We start from the raw sequence: 15,240 nt of genomic DNA on the forward strand, positions 1-15,240 counted from the left end.
CTCTACCCAAATCCCTCTCTACATTGGATTCCTGCTGGATACTCTTACTCATCACATACTCGAAAGTGCATCACAGATAATGGCAACTCCTAGGATAAGGCATCACAAATCAGGCCACTCTAGTACTAAAATATGAAATACCTCGCATATCTCTATCATTCATAATATCTCATAACATATGTCATAACACAAAAGTAGGGTATTTTGGGAAATCACCGTTCGGGCTCTGGCTGATTGTACACACTGCTCCTTCTCGTTTTCTCTTAGAAACTCTTGTTCGTTTTAGAAAAATCATTTATTTTGAAAATTTTCCTCAATTCCTCAGTTTGAGTCCAGATATACCCGAAGGTACATCCGAATCCCTCAAACCAAGGCTCTGATACCAACTTGTAACGATGTAAAAATTTAAAACAATTTTTTTCATTTTTTAAAATGCATACTCTTCATAACATATCGTATACAAATCTCTTTTATTTAATTACAAGCACAACTCCATTATTAATCCAGGATCCTCTTAACTCTTTCTCTGGTGTGTACAATCAAGCCGGTGCCGTTCCGCGATCCAGATAGAAAAATATGAAACACATAACACATAACACGGTAAGCACAAAGCTTAGTGAGTTCCCCAAAATACCACATACAACACATTTTAGCCACTCGAGGCTATAACTCTGTTTGACCCTCTGGTCAATGTGTCTCAGTGGGACCCTCGATTCCCATAACTCTGTGGACCCTCTGGTCCTAACTCTGTGGACCTTCCGGTCCTAACTCTATAAACTCTGTAACATACATAGCATAAATCACATAGAAATAATGCAGTGTATCAGATCATATAAATGGCATACAAAATACTCTATCACATAACTCTAATTACCACTCTAGGTAAAGTATAGTGAGAAGACTCACCTCGGATGAAGAACAGCTCCTATAAATACTGCTACTACGCACTGGCCTCTAACTCTGTGCCAAACCCACAATAATCTCAATTAGGAGCTAAGTTAAACCTCTCACTTATTGGGTCTAAAGATAGACCACCTACCAGCCCACTAATCCCTTAACCCACTAGGCCCACCAAGGCCTAATAATAAATGGGTCCACACACAGCCCAAATTCCCAAACAAAAAGGCAAGCCCAACCCAAATGCCCCAAAGCACATATATACACTTCTCTGTTCCAAGACTCTATTACATGAAGCCCAAACTCCAAGCCCAACACTCAAGGCCCGAAACATAACTCAAAAGCCCATAGAAGGAGTTACGTGGGGCGTACCTCCTTGGTATGCTCAGCGTACTCAAGCGCGCCTGAAACTGATCGGGGACCTCACCCTACTACGCTGCACGTTCTGAGACTTACGCCTAGCGTAAGTCCCAGACTTACCCTTTCTCTATTTTTGGTTTGAACAGGTTAATTAATGGGCTCATATCACAGATCTAGGCTCTCTGCTGCCTCTTAAGTCATAAAGTGAAAACCTTTAAGCCTTTGCATGGCTATAAAGGTCACCAACCACTTCTAACATATAACATCTTTCCCATTAAGCCCTAATCTCATGCATGACTTAGTCTCAATGTCCAAGATTGGATTTTTATACACCTACAATGCCTAATACACTAAAATAAGGCAGATTCTAGCTTATGGAGGCCATTTTCTCAAAAAGTATCCATCTTGGGACCAAAAACCCTAAAAATTGGTCCAAGAAGCACACAACCATAATAACAAGGAAAGTTCTGAGCTTTTTACCTCCAAGTAAAGCTTCCCCCCTGTAGAACTCAAATCCAAGCTTGCACTCCAACTTCTAGCCTTCACAAGAATCTCCTCTTCTTCTTTACTAACACACAAAGGCACTTTTAGCTCCAAAAACACTCACACAAGCTTAGAACGAAGGTTGGCTCTCTTTTACGGTTTTACTCACTCAAATGGTGGCTGAGGATAAGGCCATAGCCTTCTTTATATAGGGCTCAAGTCTAAATTAGGGTTTTGCATCTGGGCCAGTTACGCCCAACGTAACTTTCGTACGCCCAACATAATTCATGGAGTCCGCGTTTATTATAAGCGAATGAGTATGCGCAACGTACTCTTTAGTATGCCCAACATACTCCTTCACAACATTTTCCATTTAAGGGCTTCCCTTGACAATTTGGAGAAGTGGAAGGGTTAAACAGATATACCCAAATTCCTCGATGTTACATGGGAAGGGCCCTACTTGATGGCATAATATTCACTCTCCAATATTTTCCACAATCCCTGTTATTGACACTTTGATGATTTTAAATGATGATTATGTATTGGATTTTGGTATTAAACTTATGATTGTAAGCTTATTTAAAAATGAAAAAAATTTTATTAGGGTTTTGGGTTGTTACAACCTCGATAGAATTGAAAGAATGGGAGTAAAAGTTGACGAATCGATGAATGGATTTGGTATTCGTTGGCGGAATCGATGGAGAAAATGAAGGCAAAAGAGGAGATGGAACTAGCTATGATTGATGTATATATCTCGTCAAGCCATTAGCAGTGACGGGTGTTAGAGACAATGATGTAACACTCTAAATTTTCAAATAAAAAATTCATTTTTAATTCCACACAAAACAAAATTTAACATTTCTCAAATCCAGTTTAGAAATAGTTTCAAACACAATACATAAATGTATTTGTCAATATCCCAGAATCCTCAAAACGCAAATCAACTAGCTGGTGTGTACACTCAAGTCGACACCTTCTCGCAATCCTGAGATGTACCTGAAACACATTTCATACAACACTGTAAGCATAAAGCTTAGTGATTTCCCCAAAATACCACAAACAAATAATTAGCCTCTCATGGCTATATCTCAATAAGGATCCTCGGGTCATGTGTCTCAGTGAGAACCCTCTGGTCTCAGAGCTTGGGTTGAACCCTCTATTCCTGTATCTCAGTGAAGACCCTTCGGTCTCACAACTCGGGTTGGACCCTTCAGTCTTGTATCTCGGTGAAGACCTCCGGTCTTACAACTCGGTTTGGACCCTCTGGTCCTAACTCAATATGGCACAAAATAATATACAACATAAATCACAAAGATAGAATGCATAATATCACATAACTTAGTATAAACACATAAGACCCTCCAGTCAATAACTCAAATAAGACCCTCTGGTCGAACAGTAATTACCAATCAGGTAAGTATAGTGAGAAGACTCACCACGTAGGTAAAAGGAAATATGTCTCGTACTCAACGGTCGGTCTAGACTCCGCCTACATATATCATAATCATCTCTAATTAACAATTTATAACAACAACAATAAAGATGTTAAGCTAACTCCTTTACTAATTCTTGGAAAGGGTGAAAGACCATTTTACCCCTCCATGGTCTCCAAAGTCAACAACTTGACCAAACCCTAAAAGTTAATGGAAGTCAACTCTCAAGTCAACAGTCCATGTTGACCCAACTCGTCAAGTGCATCTGTGTGACTCGTTGAGTTCCTTCTGTTCTTAGAAAAATAAGGAAAATTCAACTCAACTCGTCGAGTTGTCTCACTAACTCAATGAGTTTGTACAATGTTCAGAATATCGGGGAAACCCTAACCAACTTCTCGAGTTGGCTAACCAACTCGTTGATTTCCTTCAGCCTTTTCTCTCACTCAAATGCTTTTAAGCGAGACTAAAGCCCCAAACTATAAATATAGTCTTCTAAGTCTGAAATACCACGTAAAGTTGCAAGCTTTACGTCCATGCACGACATCTAGGGCTAAGTTTGCCAAAACAAAGCTCAACAAAGGGTTTAAGGCATGGAAGTTGCCCAAAGCTTGATAAAGCTTGAGTCTTTACGCCTAAAGGGCCTAATAATGTCCAGATTTGAAGTCTTAGCTTCAAGGCAAGCTCAAAACCAATAATAACTCAAGAAAATGCTAAAATGGCTATAAACTCTCCAATGGAGAGATCTAATAAATAAGTGATCAAGATAATGGCTTTTTACCTCCGAATAGCCGTTAACACTCAATGGATGTCGGATCCAAAGACTCCTTCTTGTTCTAAGCCTTTTACTCCCTAAGTTCTTCAAAGAATGTACCAAAACACACATTCTTAGCTTCACTCTCTCTCAAAATGGAAGATAGCTCGATTAGGGTTTGTCTCAAGGTAATAAGGTGATGAGGGAAGTGGGATAATGTCACACCCTGAAACCGAAGGTGGAAATATTCCGGGGCGGAGGTGACGTCATGTTAAGTATCACAACCAATGTACATAGTAAGCATAATAAACACAAAACATTACATTACATAGAATCATTACATTTTTTTGAAAACAAAGGGTTACAAGTGTTATACATATGTATCATATGAACAAAAGTAATGACGTGACTTCTGCGCGCTCCGTCTTCTCCAAAAGACCGTAGGGTACATGTCTAATGTGGACCTGAGAATACAAGCAGTTTGAAAATCAACATAAAGCTGGTGAGTTCATAAGCGGTTTGTTTCTGAAAATGAACAAGTTTCCTTCGGTTTTCTGAAAATGTTGTTAACCAAGAAAATCCCATATTTTCTTAAAAGTAAAGTCTAGTTATCTATTAGTTACGCGGTCTAGTTAAGAACAGTTTGGTTATCCCAGGAAAAACCCTTATTTTCCTTAAAAGTTTGTGGTTGGTTATCGAATCTGAATGTAATGTACAAGTATCTACCATACTTAATGTGTTTGTGTGAAGTCTCCTGAAAGTCTATTATCCTTGAAAAAGTACATTAGTTTTAACACGTATATAAAACTAATAAGAAAATAGAAAAGTTTCCGTAATCTCGATTGTGAGTTCCATAACCATACTATAGACTAGATAAGGCTCGGAACGGGGCCAATATCTTTTATGACTTTTGTCACCCTTGAACCTTTCGGTTCGGCTGTAACTAGCAGCCAGGTGCGGGGTAGTCAATCCCGTATAGATCTATACACTCAAGTCACGTTCTCCCTCCAGGAGATTCTGGTTACAGGGATAGTCCTCCACTCTCGTATCTAGGGGAAGTGTTACAAAGGACGTGTCTCCAATCTTAAGATTAATGAATTTAAAACTGAAATTAATAGTACGGAAAATTCTGTTTTATTAGTCCTTTACTCTCGTATCTAGGGGGAGTATTATCAAGGACTTGTCAAATGTTCTACTGATATCTGTCCTTCACTCTCGTATCTAAGGGGAGTTTTATGAAAGACAATACAAATGTTATATGATTTTAATAGTAATGGTGTGAACAATCATTTGTGAAATATAAAATATAACATTATATAATAACATTTGAAATCGGTTTGAAAGCTACCTCTGCAAGTAAAACAGTAAGTTAATATGGTTTCGATTGTTAAAAGTATACAGATTATGAAACATTTCAAATTAAATAACAAATTTAAGTAAAAGATATTCTTGTACTTTTGCTTGTATTCCCCCCTGAAAACATTGAAAAACACTGAAAAAGGATAGGGGTATGAACTCACCAGACGAGGAATGTGTCGGCTAGGATGCTAAGTGTCTGAACAGGGCTTGAAAACGTGCGAGGTTCATATGTAATATGAAGAGATACACAATTGTATCTAATTATACCTTTATCTACTAATTAAAATGAATAAACACTCCGAGGCGCGAAAAACACTTCAATTCAAGTGTTTGGAGTGACCCGGGTGGCATTCTAAGGGGGTGAATGGCTTAGATATGGAGTTTGCTCTTCAAGAGTAAACTCCTTGGGGAGATTACGGTCCTAAGACCATGTCCCCATGAGTCACGGCTGTAAACTCATGGGTGATGAGTTCTTGGTTGCTAAATGGCCTTATTGCTCTTGAGGGATGATGCTAGGTTAAGTTCTAAGGCTATGGAAAGGAAATGGGATCAACATATGGACCATTTAGGGAGTTTACGGCTGTAAACTAGGATTTTATGGCTATAAGCTCTCTTAAACCCATTCCTTTGATGTTTTGGTGGTCCTAAATTAATCACATGTGATTCTAACTCATTTTACAAGCCACGGGATGAAGTTAGGGCACCATTTGACCATGTTATAGGAGTTTACGGCTCAGGAACCATTCTTTGGGGTGTTTACGGCCATGAAATCCTAAGGAGATGGTTTTCTTGATGATTAAGGTCCCTAACACACATGTGGTTGGTTCTAGACTTTATTCCAAGGCTTAGGAGGTGTTTAAGGGGCATCTTAACACCTTAAAGGTGTTTACGGCCTAAGAAAGGGGGTTTACGGTCCAAGAATGTTCTTGGGCTGTAAACTCATGTTTACCCCTCAATTATTGAGTTTTTGGTGTTCCAAGTCCGGTCTTGTAAGCCCCTGTCATATCTAAGCTCCAAAGGTGGTTTGGAAGGGTTTTGGGGCTCCAAAACCTCATCTATGTGTGTTTGCAGCCTAGGACTGTTACAGGGCTGTAAACACATGATTATGGTCCTATTTCATGATTTAAACATGAATTTGAAAGTTAAAGATGTTATACTATGAGCTAGGATAGTTATCTTACCGATTTGGAGATTGAATTGGGTGATTTTGGACCAAAGATTGTGTTTGTAGAGAGAGAGAGTAATGAGAGAGAGTGAAAAGCTTCAAATGAAGTTCTTTGAACTTTATATAGGGTTTAATTTTGAGACACGATGGACTTTTACCCGATACTGACGTTAAACGCGACTTTTGGTCGCACCCGATTAAGTTGTCGTAACTCGGCGTGGTCGATACTAAAATTTTTCTAAATAATAATCTGGGGTGATTTTATGTGTTTCTAACGTGTTTGGATACCCATTAAGTCATAGTAAAAGTCTCAAATTTAATGACTTAATCCAAAAACGTAATCGGAAAAATTCGCTAAGGACGAGTTTAAGGAGCGGAAACGAGTTACGACGATGGAATAAACTTCGGGTTGTCACATTATCCCCCCGTTAGAGGGAATTTTGTCCCGAAATTCAAAAATTAGGATACAATTCATGAATTTGGAAAGAGATGTGGATAATTCTACTGCATCGGGTCTTCGCGCTCCCAAGTGAATTTGGGTCCCCGCTTGACATTCCAGCGAACCTTCACTATCGGGATGCGGCTTTGTTTCGTACATTTGATCTCTCGATCCATGATTTAGATTGGTTCCTCCATGAAGTTCAGATTTTCGTTGATATCGATCTCAATAGGACGGATTACTAGGGTTTCATTGGACAGGCACTTCTAAAGATTCAAGACGCGGAATACAGGATGTATACTACTAAGCTCTCGAGATAGCCGAAGTTTGTAGGCCATGGGTCCGATTCTGGTGAGGATCTCGAAAGGTCCGATGTACCTTGGATGAAGTTTTCTGCGATTCCCAAAGCATATCATGCCTTTCCAGGGTAAGACCTTCAACAAGACGTGATCTCCAACAAGAGGGTACATCTTTCTGTGTCAGAGTAGTTAAGGGTTTGGCGATTCTGGAAGAAATTTCTGGGTGGGTCTGTGATAATAGCCGGCGGGACCCAAGAATTGATGGATTCCTGTGGGTGTCTTCGGTGCCGACTAATTTTCTATCGCTTTGATTTTTGGAAGGGTCCACGAGTATGCCTTCTTCGCTTACTATGTGACCAAAGGAAGTGGTTATACCGAAGGGTATCACTACGAACTCGTAGTGACCATATCGAGTCCTGAATGCTGTCTTGGAAACATCATCCTCGTGAACTCGAAGCTGATGGTACCCTGACCTAAGTTCTATCTTTGAGAAGTAGCTGGCTCCTTGAAGTTGATCGAAGAGGTCATCTACTCTAGGAAAAGGATATCGGTTTTGACGGCCAACTTATTTGACTCGCGGTAGTCGATATACATCCGGAAGGATCCATCTTTCTTCTTTAAAAACAATACCGGAGCTCCCCAGGGTGAGAAACTCGGTCTGATGAACCCTTTACTGAGTAGCTCATTAAGTTGACTGGATAACTCTTGCATTTCTGCTGGCGCTAATCGATACAGAGACTTGGTTACGGGGGTAGCTCCAGGAACTAGATCGATGCGAAACTCAACTTGACGTTCGGGAGGAATTCCCGGAAGCTCTTCGGGAAAGACATCAGGAAAGTTGCAGACTTCGGAGATGCTCTCGAGGTCTTTAACTTCCTATTTCTCACGAATCACATGGTCTAGGAATGCATGGCACTCCTTTCGGGGAAACTTTTGAGCTTTGATGCACGAAATGATGAGAATGTTGGAAGCCATAGATCATGAGAGTCTGATTAGAGGGAAGATTGAGACGGATGACCTTTTCGTAACCAAGAATATCAGCATGATGAGGACTCAACCAGTCCATTCTAATGATAACATCAAAGCTCTTTACGGAAACTGGCATTAGATCGATGAGAAAAGAATGGTCGTTCAGGGTGAGGGTACAATCTATGAATATGTCGCTAGCGTTCTCTTTCCCATTGTTAGTCGTCTCGAAGGTAAACTTTTCAGTCACTAAGGGAGGATTAAGATTAAGAAGATGTTTGAATGAATAGTTAACATATTGTCTTTCAGTACTAGAATCGAAAAGGATTGCAAGAGTAAAAGTTGTCGAGGAGGAACATACCTGCGGCAATAGTGGGATCGGCGACTGCCTCATCTCGCCCCATAGTTAGAACTCTTCCGGTATTGTCAGTTGTTGTTGCCTTGGGACAGTTTTGCTTGAAATGCCCGACTTCACCGCAACCGTAGCAGGCTTGGTCGATACCCGCTCCAGAAGCTTGATTAGTGGATTGGGTTGGTGCCTTGCAGTTTTTCGCAGTGTGACCCTTTTTGCCACAACTGTTGCAAAACACCTCCCGACATGGGCTGGAAGTAAGGTAATGATAGTTTCACTTGTCACACATAGGGAGGGTACCAGCATACCTACTGGTAGGTGTTTGAGCTGAGGAACCAACGACAGAAACAGCTGCAGGGGTAGTAGCAGCATGAACTGCCACAGTTTGCTGCTTCTTCGAAGACTCCTGCGATGTATGACTTTTCTTTTTCTTCCAAAATTTTCTTTTCTCACCACTCCTTTCTGTCGGCTCAGGAGTGGTAGCTACTTCCTCAAGGTCATCACTATGCTCAATTAAGGTTTGCGCTAAGCATTTGGCGCTGTCGTAGGTATCTGGCTTCGCAGCTAAAACGTTTCCCTTGGTTGGCTGGGTCAGCCCCCAGATGAATCTCTCAATCTTTTTACTCTCCGGGGTAACCATTCCCGGACAGAGTAGCGCCAAGTCATCAAATCTAGAAGTATATGCGGCGATATCGGAACCCTTCATCTTTAGGTTCCAGAGTTCATGCTCCAGCTTCTGCATTTCGCCCCATGGGCAGTACTCCGCAAGCAGAAGTTCCTTCATGGCCTCCCAACCCATAGCATTGGCTACTGGTAGGGTTAAGGATTTGACTCGGCCATTCCACCAAGTCAGGGCTTTATCGGTGAAAGTGCAGGCGGTGAACTTCACCTTATCAGCTTCAGAGCAAACGCAGATTTCGAAGATAGATTCAATTTTCTCGAACCATCGGGTTAGGGTAATGACACCTCCAGTGCCATTGAAAGACGTGGGTTTCGCGTTCATAAAGTCTTTATAGGAACACTCATTTCGGTGTCCCTAGTTACCTTCCTGGTTTTGGGATTGGGTACCACCTCCTGAACCACCAGAGTTCATTTGAGACATGGCGGCTGCTACTGCGGCAGTAACAGCTGCCTAGAACATGATAGAATCAAATTGAGGAGGAGGTGGTGGCGGAGGGTTGTTGTTCTTTGAGCTGGGTCTCTTTCTTGGAGGCATCTCGATCTAAAAAGATCAGGAAAGAGAGGATAGTAAGTCCTCTAAATTGAATTAAGAGATATGAAACAAGAGATATCTCGTTATGACAGATAAAGGATTCTATTAAGCGATAAAGCAGGAAAGAGTTATCAAAGCAGATAAACTATCGCTAAAGGAATGATTGAGGAGCAACACTTGAATGAGGATTTCTATAACGAAGTTGGCTCTAGAAAATACTCCCATAGTATTTTATGTTTCACTGCGACGATGAATTGTTGTTTGGTTATTGGGTAAGTTTTAGGCATGCTGAACACCACAGTCACTCCCAAGCACATGTTGGCCGTGTATCGAATGAATATAGTTGATTAGGCTATATTGATCCTAGACACGACTACATAACTGCCCAGGTTTAACCGCAGCACCCAACACCCAATTACTTATGTTTTGTTCTACTCGTAGTTACGGATTCCAGCGGTTAGGTATACTTGTATACTTTTGAAAATACTTATATTTGAAGTATACTTTTAGTTCAGAGCACTTTGTGTTGGATAAGGTGTCTAAGTCCATAACTATTTCTGGTATGTACTTGACCGACCCGACATGGTCCATTTGGGTTGCATGGCACCATGCAATTGGATAAACTAAATGAGAGAAATAACACATATGGTTTATTAATATATTATAAGTTCTAATATATTAATAATCTTATTTAATTAGTTTTGATCAAGAATTATTTTAGAATTAATTAAGTGATCAAAAGGATAACTAATTAAATATATGGGTAGATTATGTAAATCTTCCATATCTTATATAGTGGGCTAAAAGGCTCCATGGATTATCAAGTTGGGTTTCACCCATAGGATGCTACATGGAGTTAACCCATGGATTGAGAAATGAAGAGTCATGTTACATTAGGGTTTTACCTAATGCAACACACTATATAAAGACCATGTCTCTCCCCAAAATCGGCGACACTAAGTGAAACAAGAGGGCTTGGTTGATTTTGAGTGTGTTAGAGTATTCTCTCAAGTGTATACTTTGCATTTGGTGTTGTGTGAAGCATTTGAGGCATCACACTTGAGGTGCTAGGCTCACAAGGTTTTAAGGAACACTTTCATAAACAAGGTATGTAGTTCTATCTTTTATACAAAGAAAAATGTTCCCCATGTATGCTAGATAGGTTCATAAAATTGGAAAAACAACTTTGCATGATTATTAGACAAACATAGATCCAAGGTTATTAGGGTTGCATGTACACTTAGGAAGTGTTAGAATGCTCAAAACCCATCAGTGGTATCAGAGCCTAGGCTTGCTTGTTTGATTTTTGTGCAAACTGCTTTAAAAATCGAGTTTTCTGCTTTTTGCCCGTATGAACTCGCCGAGTCCATGGGGGGACTTGACGAGTCCATGACCAAATGCAAGCTACCCGTCGAGTCAGTTCATGCACTCGACGAGTAGAGGCTGCAGTTTTCAGAATTTCGATCTTTGTTGCTGGAAATGGACTAGAAACATTACCCTAAACTGTTTTGGTGTTTTAAAACTTGTTTTAGTTGGTGTTATGTTCATGTTAATCCATTTACAATGACAAATTATCAAAATTACAAGTTTTAAGTGTAATTTTTGATTCATGAAAGTGTTCATATTCATGTTCTTGATCTTATGATGTTTAGATGATCATAGGAATTGTTTGTAACCTTCTTGGTAGTTTAATTCTTGATCATAATGTGTTTTAATGGAGTCCATAACTTGTCCTCAAGTTATGGAAAACCAAGAGTCACTCTTGAATTAATACCATTAAAAGAACACAAGAGTTAGAAAAATGAAGAGTCTTCATTTTTATTACTCTACTTAACTCATAAGTTACAAGAAATGAAAAGTTTTGAAAGTTTACAAAACTTGCACTAAAGTTTTGGAACAAGTAAAGTCATATTAAAAACTTTAGTTCCAACCCTTAGAATTTTAAAAGTTAAAATTCAACCCTTATACTTATAATATTATAAATTAATAATAATATATATATGTATAAGATCAAAGTCATCTTACCGCTAGTACGCCTCATTCACGAAGCCGGTCTATAAGGTGGGTATAAGGTTGTTGCCTATAAAATGGCAACTTAATGGGTGTCCACTCTCACTCACCGCTTTCTTGACTGGTGGAGGGTTGTTAGCCGAACGGGTAGGACAAGGACTTATAAATTCTCATTTAAAGTATGATGAATATTATAAAGTAACTAAATGTTTTATGAAATTCCCAATCTTAGTTACTTTAGGAAAAATGTGAATAAGGTGCTAATCCATGAAATTACACTTTACACTTTGTCTAAGTCGTTATTGGAGCGTGTGTGGTTAACTGGCACACTAACTTGGACTTAACAAGGTAGGTAAAGGGTGACTTAATATTTATCATAGCATCGATGGAGCATGTGTGGTTAACCGGCACATCGATTGAGGGTAAACATTAAGGGTACCAAGTGATTTGCATGGTCACTTCACACCTCGTTTTGTGATCCTCGGCATCACAGTCACAAAACTTGGAGGGCACACTCGAGATTGATACATGCCTTTGAAAAGTTCATTGAATCTCAAAAGAATCTAGGAATTTCTAAGTACGAAATTAAAACTTAATATTTAATATTTCGTTTTTTGGTGGAAATTGGTGAATCGTCATTCACCTACCTTTCAAATATGTTATAGCTTGGATTACGGCATACCTCTTCTTTTTTAGATGTCTGCAAACTCTACTGCTTCTGGCTCTAATCCTAGTGGCTCCTTTACTCTTATGAACTTGTGTGGGAAAGTCACTTTTGATGGATCCAATTTTAATGAATGGATCAGAAACATCAGAATGATTACTCGCTACGAGGACAAGGAATATGTCCTCGATAAGGAGCTTAAGGAGATTGATGAGGCAGTTGCTACTCCTCAAGAGATCACTGATTTTAAGGCACATGAAAGAGATGCCACCAAAGTGGCATGCATCATGATGGCCACCATGACCGCGGATCTCCAAAAATCCTATGAAGTTTTCTACCCCTATGAGATGCACCAAGACTTGATGGAAAGATACCATCAAAGTGCTCGTCAAGAGAGGTATGAAATCATATCCTCCATGATAACAACTCGCATGAAGGATGGTGAACCCATCACGGTCCACATGCAGAAAATGCAAAGATTTGTGGACCGTTTGCTGAAGCTTAATGTGAACTTCCCCGAGGAGCTTGCAATAGATATCATTTTGCACTCCTTACCTTCATGTTATGATCAATTCCGCATGACATACCACATGAACAAGGAAGAGGTCACTCTCAGCAAACTTCAAGGACTCTTAAAGACCGCGGAAAGTGGTCTTAAGGGTAAGGCGGTTGTTACTACTCCTACTCCTACCAACTCCGCCCCTGTCTTGGCAATCGGGAAAGGACGAGGGAAGAAGAGAAAGAGTTCTTCGAAGGGTACCAAGGCTAGGACCCTTGATGGCTCTTCTTCAAGTGGAACCAAGAAAGGTTTCATCACTCCTTCTTCTGAACCAAAAGAGGCTGAATGCTTCTATTGTCATGAAAAGGCACATTGGAAGCGGAACTGCCCAAAGTACCACCAAGATGTGAAGGATGGGAAAGTTAAACCCAACCATGCAGGTATTTACACTATCTTATCTAATAACTCACCCCATTCTAACTCATGGGTTCTTGATACCGGTTGTGGTATTCATATCTGTTCTGATTTGCAGGGACTAAGAAGAAGTGAGAATGTGGAGCAAAGAAGAATAAACTTAATCATGGGAAACAGGAAAGGTTCACCTGTAACCAAGATTGGAGTTTATACTTTATCGCTAAGTAGTGGGTTTAGTTTAGATTTGAATAAATGTTGTTATTCGCCAGAAATGGCAAGAAATATTATTTCCTTTCATGCATTGTATAAACAAGGTTTTACCTTTTCATTTAATAATGAAGTTGGTTCTATTGATGCTTTCTTTAATAATGTTCTTTATTTTAAAGCATTACCTTGTGATGGCGTGTATGAAACAGTATCTGTGGTTGATAACTTAGGAAATAATGTGATGTGTATTGATTCTATTAATAATAATAACTTGGATAAAGCATCATTATGGCATTGTCATCTTGGACATATAAGTAAGAAACGCATAGGCCAACTCCAAAAGGATGGAGTCTTGCAATCATTTGACCTAAAGTCAGATGATAGTTGCGAATCATGCTTACTTGGAAAAATGACAAAGTCACCCTTCACAGGCTCTTGTGAGAGGGGTGAAGGTTTGTTGGACCTTGTACACACGGATGTGTGTGGACCATTCAAACATGCCACAAGGGATGCTAATCGTTATTATTTGACTTTTACTGATGATTATAGTCGATATGGATATGTCTACTTAATCAAGCATAAGTCAGAGACTTTCGAGAGGTTTAAGGAATTTAAACAGGAAGTTGAGAATCAATTGGGCAGGAACATTAAGATGCTTCGATCCGATCGAGGTGGTGAGTATCTTAGTTCAGAGTTCCTCGACTATCTTAGGGAATGTGGGATTGTCTCACAATTGACACCTCCTAGGACACCGCAGTTGAACGGTGTAGTTGAGAGGTGTAATCGAACCTTGTTGGATATGGTTCGTTCCATGATGAGTTGAGCTTCACTACCAATCTCATTTTGGGGGTATGCCTTAGAGACTACCACCCATATCCTTAACCTAGTCCCTACAAAGAAAGTTTCCAAAACTCCTCACGAGATGTGGACTGGTAAAGTACCCAAACTAAACCACATCAAGATTTGGGGTTGCGAGGCTTTTGTGAGGCGCGAGTCTCATGATAAGCTAGAACCCCGAAGCGAGAGGTGTATTTTCATCGGCTACCCACAAAGATCCTTTGGTTACCTATTCTACAGACCTAGTGATAATGTGGTCTTTGTAGCTAGAAGATGAGTCTTGAGAGAGAGAGAGAGAGAGAGAGAGAGAGAGAGAGAGAGAGTTTATAAGCCAAGGTGACAGTGGGAGGAAAATTGACCTTGAAGAAATTCAAGAGTAAAGTGGTGAAGGAACTTCAAACCCTAGCCCTCAACTTGAGGAGGAAACTCTTGTTGAGCCAATTGACGAGTCTGTACCTCTGAGGCGTTCCAGGAGAGTTAGGAATGCACCTGAGCACTACTATGGTTTCCATATTACTGCGGAAGGTGATACACGTATTAGTGATGAGACACTAGTAAGTCTGGATGAACCTAACAGTTACGCGGAAGCCATGGCAGGCCCCGAGTCTGCAAAATGGAAAGAGGCTATGGATAGCGAGATACAATCCATGTATGACAATCAAGTTTGGAACTTGGTTGAGAATGTACCAGGTCGTAAGACTATAGGGTGCAAATGGATCTTCAAGAAGAAGAACGACATGGATGGTAATGTACACACTTATAAGGCTCGACTGGTTGCAAAGGGATTCTCTCAAATTCCTGGAGTGGATTATGATGAGACCTTTTCTCCAGTAGCCAAGATTAAGTCTATTAGGGTTATGTTACCCATAGCTGCATTTCATGACTATGAAAT

This window comes from Lactuca serriola, chromosome 4 (genome assembly GCF_051521515.1).
Source record: "Lactuca serriola cultivar US96UC23 chromosome 4, Lser_US96UC23_V15, whole genome shotgun sequence".
NCBI classification, from domain to species: domain Eukaryota; kingdom Viridiplantae; phylum Streptophyta; class Magnoliopsida; order Asterales; family Asteraceae; genus Lactuca; species Lactuca serriola.